At 39.8% G+C, this 14,309-nt stretch overlaps 1 protein-coding gene across 2 annotated transcripts in view; it reads right to left on the bottom strand.

Annotated features, from left to right (window-relative positions):
- F13a1 (coagulation factor XIII A chain) overlaps window positions 1-14,309 on the bottom strand; it is a 186,728-nt gene that overhangs the window by 118,424 nt on the left and 53,995 nt on the right. The gene's annotated exons all lie outside the window — the stretch shown is intronic.

Genomic DNA, 14,309 nt, shown 5'->3' with positions numbered 1-14,309 from the left:
GTGAAGCCTGAGGAGTTCTGTTCAGTCTAATCAGCTTGAACCCCACTTTGAGTATAGTGTGGTTTTCATTGAGTCTTTGGGTATTCCCTTGTCTGGTTTGGTCTCTGGCACTTTCCTATATCTTTCTGTCCTTTGCCTTTTACCTTCCACTTGCCTGGATTTATACAACTCTCTCATGTATCACAACCCCCTCCCAACACACCTTGAGTTTCTAAGACTACACATTCACTCAATTATGAATGTAAAAATATCTGGAAAGAAAGCATCTGTAATTTTTTGTCATCATTTTCTAAATAATAGAGTATAGCAACTATTTCCACAGCATTTATGCTATTTGAACCATTATAAGTATCTAGGGATGAGTTAAAGTATACAAGAAAAGGACTAGGTTCTGTCCAAATATCAAATCATTTATATAAGGGAAATTAGCACCCCCAGAGTTTGTTATTCTGAGAAAGAAGCATATAACCCACCTGCTGTGGATATAAGGAAATACTTTATATTTCAATGGCCGGTTAACTACACACATTTAAATCATGCAATTTTACAATCAAGATGATAAACACATTCATCACCCTAAAAGTTCCCATTTGTGTGTGTGTGTGTGTGTGTGTGTGTGTGTGTGTGTGTGTGTCTGTCTGTCTGTCTGTCTGTCTGTACTGGGGTTTATACTCAGAGCCTTGAACTCTCACTTGGCTTTATTTCCCTTCTCAAGGCTGTTCCTCTATCTGTTGAGCCATCCTTCCACTTCCAGATTTTTGTGGAATAATTGGAGATGTTTCTGCCCCAACTGGCTTTGAACCGTGATCTTCAGACCTCAGCCCCTGAGTATCTAGGATTACACCCATGCATAGCTATCAAAGTTTCCTTATTCATCTCTGAGATCACTCTCTCCCCACTCTGTTGCCTCGGGAACCACTCCTCATTTTCTGTCACTGTAAATTGTCGTGAATTTAATATGAGTAGAATTACACAGCATGTGCTGTTTTTTTTTGGAGGTTGTTTCATTCACTTGGGCTCCATTATTTGAAATGTGCCCAAGTTTTTGCATCTATTAATAGTTCATTCCACCCAAAGCCATTTCATCTTCCCAGAAGAGTCCAGGTTATAGGTATGTCTAGCTTCCCGTTGAGCTATGATGCCTTTGAACCACTGGCCTGGCTAACTTCTGGAGGTAAAATGCCAATTTCTGCGTAAACTGAGGATACAGGTTGAAGACAACTAACCCCAACTTCAGCTTCCTTCCCTAGTAAGATTAAACAGAGACAACATGTGAGGAGTGAAGAGCATTAGAATCTGAGGTTATATTTCTAAGTCAATGCACTAGAAAAGCACTTACATTTAAGAAGAAAATAAGCCAAGAATATATGCGAAGGGCATTGAACATTTATTTATGTGCACATATCTGTCTACCAGATGCTGTCAAACATCCAGAAAGTATAAGGGTAATTTGTGAATTTTGAGTATTTTTATTCTTTTATGATAATAGCCTAACTGACAATTACACTAATAGCCATCTCAGCCAAATGGTTTTCGATGTTTGTTGTGGAGACACAATCTCCTTGTAAGACTGGTGAGGTCTGGAAGTACCATTATGGAAAGTCTTAAAGGGTGACATTATGATGTTTTCCTTTAATAGATGTTTATGGACAGGTCCTGTAAGATATTACAGAAAATAAAAAAAGCTGCAGCAATGTTCACAATTTATATAAACTAGGTTAATGGATCAAAACTTATATAAGACAGATAAATGGATAAAAAATGGAAAGCCAAGAAATAGATGTGATGGCATGCATGTGTCTTTTAAAAATTAATATACATATATATGAGGTTTGTTTTTAAAAATTAATCTAATTTTGAAAATTATATTCACTAAATTCGGTTGAGAAAATTGTTGGGAAAAGTACATTTCCCATACAACAAAATAAATAAATGAATTCAAAGTTTGAATTAAAAAATAAAAGCAGAGGAAACCTATAGCAACCTAGATTATTTTCTCTCTAGATGAGAGAAGTATCCACAATGCTTTATAACTTGTGGTCTAAAGATAATCTTCTAAAGATTTTGTTAGGATTATTCCTCTATATATTTTATGTTTCCTAATGTTGTATTTCAGTTGTATTGCTTTTTATTTCTAATTGGCCATGGCCAGTGTAAGAAAATAGTTTAAATTTTTGATAGATATTTTATCTTGTGAATCTTGTTAATTTTGATTTTTATTATTTCTAGAAGCACATGCTTTAGATTTGTAGGAATGTTTATGTGGAATAAAAGATGTGTACTCTACCTTTTCAATCTGGATATCTTTTCCTTTTCTGATTGCACTTGACAATAGTAGTGTTGAGCAGCTACCTCCCCACCCCAACCACCCTGTGAACACTATAGGCTTAGGTTATAGCTACTTGCATATACACATGATGCACAACTTCTGGCAATGATTATCTGTCTCACATTGCTAAAAGTTAAGCCTGGAATATTCACCATCTGAGATAAGCCTGACCCCGACCTGACAGAAGTGGAGGCTTCACAATGTAGTGACTCTACTCAGTGAATCTGAAGACAGAGATTTTAACCTTGAAAACCAAACACTAAAGGAACAGCTGTGGACACAGGGAAAAGGAAGTGGGATGGTATCCCAAGAAGGAAGGCCTTCAAGATAGCTAAGAGCAATTTGTAGGAGATAAGTGGAATAATCACATCCTTACGACGACTTAAATATTGTCACACTACCATGGGTGGCTGTAGGTAAGACTTAGGTTATGATGAAGAATGGGAGAAAACAGAATGTGCCACTGAATTGAAGGTCCATGGAAAACATGTGGAGGAGGAACCCCTTCTCCCACCTACTGTGTGACCTACTAGAATTGTGACAGGGAGATGTGGAGGGATGGCAGGTCAGTTTGGAAGACCTTTCCTTCCTTTCACACAGGAGGCAGGGTGGTGCTTTGTGATGTACAAGCCCCTCCTAGGCCAGAGCTGCACTGGTTGGGGGGGGATGGCTGATGAGGAAACAATGGGAAAGGGTGTGGCTACACAGTTTCTGGAGGTGCCCAGGGTAGTCAGGAGGCCCTGGGGTAGACCACTGGCAGTCATCAAGTGGCAAAGATGGTGAGAAAGTTACCAACATCCAACAGGGATACTGAAAATCCATCCTTAAGCAACCAGCAAAGAAGGAAGAAGAAGGCTACTTCTCATCCCACATCCAAAGTCAAGTTGGTCAAGAGAACAGTGAAAATCAGCAGACGCCATCAAGGGATGTCAAAGAATAAAGCCTCCTCCAAAGCACAGATGATTTTAAACAAAACTAAGACAAGGAGAGCACCAGTACAATTTGGCCATTACCATAAGCTGAATGCAAAATTCCGCCAAGATGAACCCAAAGAGGATGAGAGTAATGAAGAAGATTCCACCACCTCCAACGAATTCCTGTACAGCTGGTGATGTGGGGCCCCAGAGGTCCGAGACCTCAAAGCTGCCTGAGAAATCTCCAGCAACCAGGCTGCCAGCAAGTGATCAACTGTGCAGACAGTGAGTTTTCCACTCACTATCTGGTGAACAATTGTGATGAAAATAAAATTGACCTCTAATGAAGAAAAAAGGACCCAATAGTATTTATTGCACATCATAGGAACAGATCAAATATTTCAGTATTTGTAAATTAATAATAGTGTGTGTGTGTGTGTGTGTGTGTGTGTGTGTGTGTGTGTGTGTGTGCTGGTACCAGGGCTCAATTCAGGGTCTTTGGTTCTTTCTTGGCTTTTTCATGAAGGCTGGTATGCTACCACTTAATCCACAGCTCCATTTCCAGCTTGTTGCTGGTAAATTGGAGATAAAAGTCTCACAGACTTTTGTGCCCATTTGGTTTTATTTGCTTTTTTTTTTTTTTGTCAATTGTGGGGCTTGAACTCGGCCTGGGTGCTGTCCCTGCACTCTTCAGCCCAAGGCGAGCACTCTACCTCTTGAGCCACAGCATCACTTCCAGCTTTCTAGTGGTTTACTGGAGATCAGAGTCTCACGGACTTTTCTGCCCTGGCTGGCTTTGAACCGCGATCTCAGCCTCCTGAGTAGCTGGGATTATAGGCGTCAGCCACCGGCGCCCAGCTCCCATTTGGTTTTAAACTCAGATCCTCAGATATCAGCTTCTTGAGTAGAATCACAGGTGTTAGCCACAGTGCCCAGGAAGTTAATATTTAAAAGATGCATTAGTTATCTTTGTTGAGTGCTAGGAATCAACTTATTAACTTAAATACTGAGAAATAAAGAGCATATGCATTTTTTTACTTGAAGGTGATGAACAAGTTGGTATTAATAACTGTAGAAGGAATGGTGAATTAAAACATCACTATTTTGCAATTTCTAAGGAATTAATGAGTCTAGGCTGAAATCAAATCAGAGAAACTTCATAATAGACAGACTAATGAAACCTAATTCTATTGTAAATGTAAACATATCTAAACTTAATCCACTAAATGCCCCGAGAAACACTTTGCTTTCCTTTAGAAGGCCCCAAAACATGAAGATGAGTCTAATCTAGTCTCTAGATCTTACAAAGTAACAGATAATACCACAAGGGTTAGAGGAACATATTTATGAATGGGAGGGCATATTGAACATATTCTGTACACCTCTGGATAGGGAAAATACATAACACTAGCCTAAAACATTACTTTCTTATTTATTTATTTATATTGTCAAGGTGATACACAGAGGGGCTGCAGTTACATACGAGGTAACAAGTACATTTCTCGTCAAACTTGTTACCCTTTCCCTTATTTTTCTCCTATTTTCCCTTCTCCCACCCCTCCCAAAGCTGTATAGATAATTTCCAACATATTATCTTGTAAATATCACTGTTGCATTGGCTCCCTACTTGTCCTTTGTCTTACTATTCTGTCTGATAAATAACAGGAAGTGATCAGAGATTCTAGATGGCAGGAAAAAGGAGCCAGAAGCCAGTGTACAGGAATTCACATGAGTAGAAAATTCAATTAAGGAAACAAAAGCAGCAAGGTTAAGGATGTGCCAACTTTTAGAGACAATCCAGTTTCACCACAAGTTTAGTAGAAAAAAGTCTTATAATTGATGTCAAGAATATTATAAAGATATATTCTATCCAAATGAGTCTATAAGGTTAATGTAAAACCAATCCAAATTTTTGTTTAGAATTCTGCATGTTAATTCAGAAGTTTATGTAGAAGACATAAAGTAAAAAACCACAGCTTGGGAGTAAAATGGTAAATGAGAAGAAACACACTGGGGTGACTTGCCCGTTGGTAAGCTGAACTTTTGGTTCCTCTTTCTATGGCCTGTGCCATGCTAACATTCCTGTAAAGGCTTTGGTAAGATGGGGATAGCAGAGGTGACCCAAGCATGGGCCTGCAAAGCATGTGGTCTTACAACTCTGCTGTTACCATGGGAAAAACATTTTGGCAGCCAACTGGTTGAAGGATGATGAACCAAGAGGTGAAACTTCTGAGCTAAAGCAGAACTGGTCAGTGAAGTCTCATCCAGATTAGTCTAACCCCAGGTTCTGAGAACAAACAGGTATCTTTGTATGCCTCATAAATAGCTGCCTCCTCTTCCTCCTCCTCCTCCTCCTCCTCCTCCTCTCCTCCTCTTCCTGCTCCTGCTCCTGCTCCTGCTCCTGCTCCTGCTCCTGCTCCTGCTCCTGCTCCTGCTCCTCCTCCTCCTCCTCCTCCTCCTCCTCCTCCTCCTCCTCCTCCTCTTCTTCTTCTTCTTCTTCTTCTTCTTCTTCTTCTTCTTCTTCTTCTTCTTCTTCTTCTTCTTCTCCTTCTCCTTCTCCTTCTCCTCCTTCTTTTTAAATGAAGCATTACTGTGATTATAGCTGACTGAAGTAAAGCTATAATTTAATCTGATATCTGCATGACACAGCAATATGCAGATTGAGCAACCTGTATATTCAAGCCTAATATGCATTAAAGATGGCATTTGAAATCATTGGATATGATAGGTCTGATCAATGCATGGCATTCTGGCAACTGGCTATCCATGTGGGAAAGAAATTTGAGTAAGATCTCTTTCCCTCATATAGAAAATTTAGTCATCTAAGAGCTGCGTGTGTGTTTCCTTTGGACAACTCTTAATATGTTTCAGATAAGAACAGATGTGGAAACAATATTCAATGAGCATATGAAAAGATGCTCAATATCACTACTAATTATAGGGATGCAAATTAAAATAGCCATGAAATAACCATGATTTTTCATCATAGAGACTAATACTAAGACAAATGCTAACAAGATCGTGATTTGAATGCAACCCAGTCTCCTGCCCATGAGGCTCATCTCCAACTAACTGCTTGAGCTGTGGCTCAAGTGGTAGAGTGCTAGCCCTGAGCAAAAAGGCTCAGGGACAGCAGAGTGCTAGCCTTTAGCTTACAAAAGCTCAAGGAATGAGTGCCAGGCCCTGAGTTCAGGTCTCACTATTGGCAAAAAAAATTTTAAAAAGTGTATGTACCAATACACAAAACTGTCCAAGACACATTGCCTAGGATGGTAGTAAGTAAAATATATAACACGATCTCATTTGTGGTCAAAGAGTATACACACACACACACACACACACACACACACACACACTACGTATGCACTAGACAAAATTGGTTTCCTCAAGTTTAGGATGCAGAGAAAGTGGAATTTCACTTTTTTTTTTATCATGGACATGTGCACATAGTTATACGTTTTAGAAAGCATAGTGTATTCATTAGAAGAACAAAATATCAAATAGATAAGAATACATCCAAATCTTCCCAAGTGGTGTCTCAACTTGTAGGTGCTTGAGTTCTTTTGAACTTTTATTATTTTTTGTTTCTATAATAAGACTTCCATAATCAGAAACTACTTTAAAAATATGGCTGCTATAAGCCAATAAAATGGTGTATTTATGTAAAGCTATCTAATAAGAGACTAACAAGCCCAACTTTCACAAATACGTTTTTCTTGAAAATTGTTCTCCTTTTTAGTTACCAATGTCCTCATTAACTATCATCTATCCATACAACTTTCCATCTCATTCCTTCCTGTGCAGCCTGAGTGAAGCCTTGTTCCTATGTCCTATAGATATTGGGGTTACATTCATTCTACTACATAGAAATGGTCATTTTTGGTTGCAGATTTTTTTCATGAACAATCTATGTGGTTAATATTCATTATATGCCAGGAACTTTCAACATGTACAAAAGTTAACTCATCATAACTCATGGCATCTTTATGATAAAGGCATTCTATTATTCCCATTTTTAATTTAATTTTATGTGCCAGTACTTGGGCTTGAACTCAAGGCTTTGTGCTCTCACTTGACTTTCTTGCTCATAACTGGTACTCTACCACTTGAACCATGTCTCCAGTCTGGTATTTTCCTAGTAAACTCGAGATAAGAGTTTGATTCTTCTTCTTCAACGGACTTTGAACCTCCAGACTGAGATCTCAGCCTCCTGAGTAGCTAGGATTACAGACACAAGCCACTGATGCTCAGCTTATTATCCCCATTTCATGATAAAGGGACTGAGTCTGACCCAAATAAATTTCCAAGTCCATCCCACTGCTGAGACAGGAAGCCAGGATGTGAATATCATTTTGCTCTCCTGTAGGCTGTGACTGTTCCAACCAGAGGTGGAGCCCATGGGGACTTGATGGTCTGTGTCCCTATCAACCAGAACCATGGTAAAACCAAGAGCATGGTATAAAGTTAGTCCCTGTTTGTTGTAATAATGAGTGGTCTGTGTCTGGAGCTCAGAGAATAGAAGAAAAGTTCAAGAAAGTGAAGCATTTACTTTGGGGCCCTGGGTTATTATTGATGGGAAGTTATAAATTTGAACACTATGACTAGGAGGAGTGGCTCCACCCCAGGCCATCCTTTTCCTTCCAGCTGCTGAATTAAATCTCACTTCCAACCAGGCCACATCACCGTGAATCCCCAGCAAGGGAAGAAAGTCAAATGGGAAGCCTCAATTTTAATTTTAAATTTATGGTTTTTAAAGGCGATTGAGGGTGGAAAGCAAATGTTTTATTTCTTCTGTTTTCATTCCAGTCTGTCACTTTAAAAATAGATGTCCAATGCTACGCTTTACAGACATATATACACACACACAGACAGACACAGACACAGACACACACAAACACACACACACACAGACACACACAAACACACACTTCCCACTATGAAATTTAAAAGAAAAATCACTACAATAGGGAAGCAAATAAAAATAGAATTTAAAAAATTGCATTTTTCTTCTGGGATTTTTGCTGTTTTTTTTTGTTTGTTTTATAATTTCTGGTAGGTTTCACAGGAGGAGTGAGTTCTAGTTTCAAGGAAAAGCTGGTTCTAATTAGTAAAGGTTGGTACTAACAGGAAAAACTAACTCGCTGTGATAGAGCTCTAACAATTTGATGTGGTAGATGGTAAAGGGGTGTGTGTGTGTGTGTGTCCATTTCTGTGATTGTGTGTGTACCTGCCTGTCCATGGGTATGGGAACTTCACTTCTCAGTTATGTGAGAACAGAGAGCAAGTCAGGAGAGCTCACAGGATGAGTATGGTATCCTCAGGGCCTTCAGACAACATTAGAATTGCCAATAACCTTTGACAAACCCCCATCACTACAATAAAACTCAAGAGGAAACAGATTACACACAGCTTCATGGGCAGATGTGGCAGAGTATCTCCTTTGTGTCCCTGAGAGACCCTGGCGCACAACAGACCTTCAAAAGGCCTTGTAAATACCACCCCTTCCAGGGTGACTAACAATTTACACAAGGCAAGTAGCAACGACTTGAAGATCTTATTTTTGACTGTTTCTCTGTTGGAAAGAGTGAGGTTGTTAAAAAAAAAAAAAGGAAAATCATGGGCTGCAAAATGTTAGGACTCACTTAAAAGCTGATTTCAGGCACTCTCAGAAATGACCACTGGCCTCCTTACCTAGAGAAAGTACGGATTTATAACAAACATGTAAAGATGAATGTTGAGCTCATTGATTTCAGCATCGGAATAGGCTCTTTGGGAGAAGGGAGGCCATTCATCACTACCTGGACAGAAAAATTCCTGTTACTGGTTTACATGCTATTTTAGAGTTAAAACAAGTACAATTTCCAGTGCTATTAGGCTCAAGCTTTGTAAAGCAATGGCTCAGAAATCAAAGAAAACTATGGTGTGGGGAGGCTAGCTGGAGGGACTGTTTTCATCACGGGTTGCTTTTGTTATCCATCCTTTAGGAGGAATAATGGCAAAATGTGTCACCTTCTTAGTAAAGGGAAGGATTTAGAGCGACAGGATTAGGTGTCACTTCCCTTGCCTCCCCTTTACGTGAAAGCTGAACATCGCTAATGAAAGAGGCGAGATTTATGCTGGAGGTCCACAATCACTCTTGAAGGGCGTGGCTTTCTCTGCCGAGCACATGTGGCTCCAGACTGGGGTCATCATGATGTGTTTATCCATTGCAAAGTAAATCAGAGGAAACGGCAGGCTGTGCGTGCCATAGGCATACAAAAAAAATCTTCCAGCCAGGTGCTGGTGGCTCACACCTGTAATCCCAGTTACTCAGGAAGCTGAAACCTGAGAACAGGGGTTCAAGGCCAGCCTGGGCAGGACGATCTATGAGACTCTTATCTCCAATTTAGCACCAAAAAACTAGAAAGGAAACATAGCTCAAGTGGTAGAGCAGTAGCCTTGAACTAAAAATGCTCAAAGGCAGCACCAGGCCCTGAGTTCAAGCCCGGACACTCGTGGTTGTATCTGCTTTCTTGCCCTGCCCATACGTCACAGGACACTACAGCACATACCAGCCTAGGAAATATATTCCTTGCATGCTAATTTGCCAGTTTTGTTGGTTAAGGACTTTTCAGTTTGACTCCCTTCAGAAGATAGAATATTATTCATGAAGCAGTTCTACAAAGAAAATGTCAGAGCTGCTTTGCTTAGCATATATTCTCTGAGGGAACCTGCACCCTGGCAGGCATGCTTTAGTTTCCTTTCCTTCTGTTTGTTTGCTCTTATCGCTTTATGTCTGCTAATTTCTTTCTTTTGAAGGGCAGGGCTTTCCAACATGACAGATCATCAGAGAAGTTTCTCATTGGCCCTGTTCATCTTGTCTGTCTTGCTTCACAGGCCACATGTCAGTGACTTTTATTTAAAAAAAAAATCCTGCTCTAGTTGATACTTAAAGTTTTACCCCAGTATCTTTCCTAATTTTCTGTATGACCTTGAGAAATGTATGTAACATTGTGAAAGAAACCTATTTCCTTTTTGTTATAGGAGCCTAATAGCCCTCTCCCAGAGTTCTCTTGGAGTAGTTGGTTATTAGTTAATTTCTGCAAACACTCACAGAGCTCCAACTCTCTGCCAGGTACCCATGCCAGGATGAATTAGATAAGGATATTATTTTCCAAAACACACAAATAAGAAAACATGATGATGAACACTCTTGGAAGAATATTAAAAAATTCCACATGAAAAGAATTGTAAGCTACATATATTGGCAGATGAATGTGTTTCTGAATTACACCTCTATGATCTTGCTCCTTCCAGAAACATAAACAGCTTTGGATCTTGATCCTGTGGTCTTCTATATGCCACTGAGAGAATTAACCGTAAGATCTTTGGGGTTCCTCTGATTGTAGTTCTATACTGCATAATACTTGGTATAATAAGGACAAAGGGAGCCGTAAGTGACTCGCATTGGGAAGAGTGATACAGTAATCTTCTCTTTTCCGTAGGAGATACATTCTCCATCCCTACTGAGTGCCTAAACCTCAGAGAGTTTAGAATCCTACACATCCTATGCTTTGGTGTTTCCAGTGTTTTATTCTGCAGCATTACTATGCAATGTTGGGATTCGCCTGTCCTTTCATGTTTTATACCTTTTGCTTCCTTTACATCATTACTCTTGCACTTTGGAACCATTAGTAAGGGTTACTTGAACAAGTACTGTGGTCTGTGACAGTCGGTCTGATTACTGAGACACTCCTCAATAACCTATAGTGGGTAGCATATACAGTATGGATACCCTGGACAAAGGGAAGATTCGCATCCAGGATGCATGGGGCTGGATGGTGTGAGACTGTCTTCTTGGAATAGCATGCAACTTAAGATGTATGGAAATTCCTTTCTGGAGAATTCCATTTCACATTTTTGAAACAGTTACATCTTAGGTAATTGAAATCTCAATATACAAAATTATAGATCAGGGGACAGGAATAGATAAACCATTTTATGAAACAGAAAGCTAAAGAAGTTTTATTTGAAACTTCATGAAAATTCAAGTAAGCGAGTTGAATTAATCAATCAATTCAATTTGATTGCTGTTTTTCATACGCAATGTTCTGGGAGGGGAGGGGACAGAAAAACAAGCCACTGATGGGCTTTTTCTGATCCCCAGCTAGCTGAGAAGCCCTTGTTTTATGCTCTTGTTGTCTCTGATCTATTTTAGTACTTTTTACAATTATAATTAAACTTTATGAGCAGCTCATTTGTAAAAATCCTTATTAGCAGCCCTGTGAGGGCCAAATAAATGTCTATCTTTTTCATTGGCATATCCCAGTGATGGATTCAGCATTGACTCAATATTTATGACTAAATAAGCAATGGTGTTGTGCTTTGCACGGGCAATTTGTGTTGCCATGACCATGGTGAAAAACAGACCACGAATATGTGTGGATGGATGATGAATGGCTGTATCCTAAGGGTGTAAATTCAAGACTGGGCTCATGGGCATCTCTAACATGGGAATGTTGACCATTGCAACTTGGAGGATACCAGTCAATGTGGATTTGCTCCTACTGAAGTGTCTACATGAATATGGGTATTACAAGGTAAATAGCCTATGGGTGAATTTAATAATCCAGCATATATTGGCCATCTAAGATACTGAAAATGTAATGGTTTCTTACATTCAAGGAAAATGCAAAAAGGATTATGTTTAAAATAAAATGCAAAAAGTACACTGAATAAGCAAAGTTAAGAACACTAATCTGGGCCAGGCGCTGGTGGCTCACGCCTGTAATCCTAGCTACTCAGGAGGCTGAGATCTGAGGATCACGGTTCAAAGCCAGCCCGGGAAAGGAAAGTCCATGAGATTCTTATCTCCAATAAACCCCTAGAAAACTGGAAGTGGCACTGTGGCTCAAATGGTAGAGCGCTAGCCTTGAGGTAAAGAGCTGAGGGACAGGGCCCAAGCCCAGAGTTCAAGCCCCAAGACTGACCGAAAAAAAAAAAAGAAGAAGAACACTAAGCCAGGCACCGGTGGCTTGTAATCCTAGCTACTCAGGAGGCTGAGATCTGAGGATCGTGGTTCAAAGCCAGCCTGGGCAAGGAAAGTCCCTGAGACTCTTATCTCCAATAAACCACCAGAAAACTGAAAGTGGTGCTATGGCTCATGTAGTAGAGCGCTTGCCTTGAACTGAAGAGCGCAGGGAAAATGCCCAGGCCCAGAGTTCAAGCCCCATGACCGACAAAAAAAGAAAGAAAGAAAGAAAGAAAGAAGGAAAGAAAGAAAGAAAGAACACTAAATGCTAGCTTAGTATTAGAGGCTGATAGAAACCTACACACCCATCACTCACAAGCATACTACCCCAAATTAACGCTTTTCAAGATAGAAAGTCTCAGAATTACATTGATCACTTCTCTGTTATAATAGGGTATAAAGTACTTTAAAAGACATTTACTTGGGATTGTAAAATCAATTCACAAAACAGGAGCAAGTATATGCCAGGTACTTGGCAAGATCATGGGATATAAAGTTGGATGATGGAAGATGTCAGTGATGAGGAATACAGAAGAGTCACAAGTGCTTGGGAGGAGCAAGTCCCCACTCAAACATTACAGCTTACCAGTGCCTCAGTGTACCAGGCAAAGCCATCAGAAATCTAAATATCTCAGAACTCTAATATCTGTGTCACACTAAGAATGAGTTCAGTTTGATAAAAACTCAATAAATAATACATTTGATAATTTAGAGTTCCTTAGTGTTGAGAGAAACAGGATAGATATTATAATACGTGTCCAACTCATTCCTGTTGCTTTTGTGGGTGCAATTCCATCTCTATACCACTGGAGAAGGGGTTCCTCACAGCATGAAGCAGTTAGCACAATTTTCCCTTCAAGGACCCTGGATGGAGGACATACTGGAGATGCAATTGATTTTCATTAGTGATTTAGCAATTAAGAAGGATGAATTGCCTGTGAATGCAAAGCAGGCTGAAGAGCCCCCAGAAACAGAGCTGAAAACTCCTCATCAATAATACATTCTGTGGTGGAACTTTCCATCCAGTGTCCATTGCTCCCTTGGCCTGTACATGTGGTAAGCAGTGTTCCCAGGATCTTGATCCACCTAGCTCTTTTTTGATAACTCTGGACACTGTTCCCCTTTTCTGTGTGACCTTTACCACCTGATCAATGGTCCCATCTCTCTTTGGACCTACTTTCCAGTTGCTCAACCAATCCCTTGTTATATATTAGCATCTGCAAACACAGCACTGTGATGATGATCAGGCTGCAGTATATCTAGTTGTGTTGATCTCCTTTTAGGATTATGCCTCAGTTGCTAGGTGAGAAAATCCACACAATAAGAGAAATAATTCTCCCACTTCATACACCTTCCACAGAAGCTCAGTGTGCATTAAGATAAGAAGATTAAAAGGTATTTTTTAAAGCAGGAACTAGACTTTTTTTGGGAGGAATAGTCTTCAAACAGGTACAGTCTCTCAATGTAGGGTTGTTGGAAGACACCAAACAACAAAATTTATAAAGCTTGCAGTATCCTTGTATATGAGAAAAGAGACTTTTCTACTGAAAAAGAGTGAAGAAACAGAAAGAAACAGAGAGAAGAAAATCTGGGATTAGAATCACAGAGGAGCTAGTGAAGTTTTAAGGAGGAAAATAAATTATAGTCCCGTGTGTGTGTGTGTGTGTGTGTGTGTGTGTGTGTGTGTGTGTGTGTGTATGTGTGTGTGTGTGTGTGTGTGTGTGTGTGTGTGTGTGTGTGTGTGTGCTGGTCCTGTCATTTAAACTCAGGTGCTGAGTGCTGTCCTTGAACTTTTTTGCTCAAGGCTAGCACTCTACCACTTGAGCTATAGCTCTACTTCTGGCTTTTTGTGGTTTATTGGAGATAAGAGTCTTACAGACTTTCCTGCCCAAACTAGTTTTGAACTATGATCCTCAGATCACAACTTCCTGAGTACTTAGGATTACAGGCATGAGCTACTGGTGTCCAGTTCTGTGTTTTGTTACTGTTGTTTTGAGCTTATTATGTATGTCAATCTTTCTCTGAATTTTTTTCCACTTCATAACCTAAGCCTATC

Source organism: Dipodomys spectabilis, unplaced genomic scaffold, assembly GCF_019054845.1.
Source record: "Dipodomys spectabilis isolate Male_0828 unplaced genomic scaffold, ASM1905484v1 ptg000104l, whole genome shotgun sequence".
Taxonomy (NCBI): Eukaryota; Metazoa; Chordata; class Mammalia; order Rodentia; family Heteromyidae; genus Dipodomys; species Dipodomys spectabilis.
Note: the sequence above shows the minus strand (reverse complement) of the source record. Positions and strands in the feature narration are given on the sequence as shown.